This window comes from Neophocaena asiaeorientalis, unplaced genomic scaffold (assembly GCF_003031525.2).
Source record: "Neophocaena asiaeorientalis asiaeorientalis breed wild unplaced genomic scaffold, Neophocaena_asiaeorientalis_V1.1 scaffold1020, whole genome shotgun sequence".
NCBI lineage: Eukaryota > Metazoa > Chordata > Mammalia > Artiodactyla > Phocoenidae > Neophocaena > Neophocaena asiaeorientalis.
Genome location: NW_020173915.1, coordinates 34,984 through 36,930, shown reverse-complemented (window position 1 = coordinate 36,930; position 1,947 = coordinate 34,984). Strand labels below are relative to the sequence as shown.

At 40.1% G+C, this 1,947-nt stretch overlaps 1 pseudogene; it reads right to left on the bottom strand.

The window, feature by feature from the left end:
• Window positions 1–1,226: 1,226 nt before the first annotated feature.
• Window positions 1,227–1,552, bottom strand: LOC112404077 (40S ribosomal protein S20 pseudogene; annotated as a pseudogene).
• Window positions 1,553–1,947: the final 395 nt, after the last annotated feature.

Genomic DNA, 1,947 nt, shown 5'->3' with positions numbered 1-1,947 from the left:
GATATTGGTGATTTGTGATTTATTTTTTCAAAGAACCAGTTCTTTACATTCTTTTTTTAAAATATTCTTTTCCATTATGGTTTATCACAGAATATTGAATATAGTTTCCTGTCCTATACAGTAGGACCTTGTTGGTTTATCCATTTTATATATAATAGTTTGCATCTGCTAACCCCAAACTCCCACTCCATCCCTTTGCCATCACCCCCCTTCCTCTTTACAACCACAACTCTGTTCTCTATGTCTGTGAGTACGTTTCTGTTTCATAAAAGCTCATTTAGGGCTTCCGGTGGCGCAGTGGTTGAGAGTCCGCCTGCCGATGCAGGGGACATGGGTTCGTGCCCTGGTCCAGGAAGATCCCACATGCCGTGGAGCGGCTAGGCCCGTGAGCCATGGCCGTTGAGCCTGTGCGTCTGGAGCCTGTGCTCCGCAACGGGAGACACCACAACAGTGAGAGGCCCGTGTACCACACACACACAAAAAAAAGTTCATTTATGTCACATTTTAGATTCCACATATAAGTGATATCATATGGTATTTGTTTTTCTCTTTTTGGCTTACTTCACTTAGTATGATAATCACTACTTCCATCCATCTTGCTGCAAATGGTATTATTTCACTCTTTTTTATGGCTGAGTAGTAATCCATTGTATACAGGTACCACATCTTCTTTATCCATTCATCTGTCAAGGGACATTTAGGTTGTTTCCCTGTGAGTACTACTGTGAATAGTGGTGCTATGAACATAGGGGTGCATGTAACTTTTTGAATTATAGTTTTGTCTGGCTATATGTCCAGGAGTGGGATTGCTGGATCATATGGCAACTCTATTTTTAGTTATTTGAGGAACCTCCATACTGTTTTCCATAGTGGCTGTACAAACTTAACAGTCCCACCAACAGTGTAGGGTAGTTCCATTTTGTCCACACCCTTTCCAACATTTATAGTTTGTAGTCTTTTGGTGATGGCCATTCTGACCAGTGTAAGGTGATACCTCATTGCAGTTTTGAATGCATGTCTCTAATAATTAACACTGTTGGGCAAATTTTCATGTGCCTGTGGCCATTTGTATGCAAAGAACCAGCTTTTTATTTCACTTATTTTCTCTATTGTTTTCTTTTTTCCAATCTATTTCTGCTTTTTATTTTTTCTTCTTATTGTTTGTTTTGGGCTTATTTTGCTCTCTTTTTTTAACAATGGATTATCAATTTATTAAAAACGTTGATTTAAGCATCAGCAATGGTGACTTCAACCTCGACTCCTGGCTCAATACTGATGGAAATGATCTGCTTAATCTCAGAAGGACTGTGCAGGTCAGTGAGTCACTTGTGGATCCTCACTTGGAACCTTCATGACAAGGAGTTTTCCTGGTAGTTATTTTCAGAGTCTTGGTAGGCGTACGAAACAGTCCTTTCACTCTGAGATTCTTTTCCTTCTCGCCTCTGATTAGGTCATCACATACCTTCTCCAAAGACTTCGTGTTGCAGCTGGTGAGGGTGATTCTAATCCGGTGAATCGCTACCTCTGGCTCCAGGGAAGTCTTTCCGCTAGGCTATGACTGCGGTGCAGCTTCCTGACTGACTTGTTCCTGGATGAGAGCAAACAGTGGTGAGTCAGGTGCAGAAGCGGGAGTCCCCGGGCTCCACTGCAGTGGTGACCGCATCTTCCTCAAAGTGCTGCTTTTTTTCTTTAATACACAAAATAATTTTGAGAAAGAAGCTATAGTAATTAAGACTGTGGGATTGGTGGAGTGGTAGATACATAGATCAATGGAAAATAGTGGACAACACAGAAATAAATCTACATAAATATGCCTAATTTTTAACAAAATAGCAAAAGGAATCCAATGTATTCATTTTCAATAAATGGTGCTGAAAGAATTGAAAATCTATTGGCAAAAAAATAAACCTCCATTTATATATTTTTTCTAGAAAAAGAGCAGGAGAA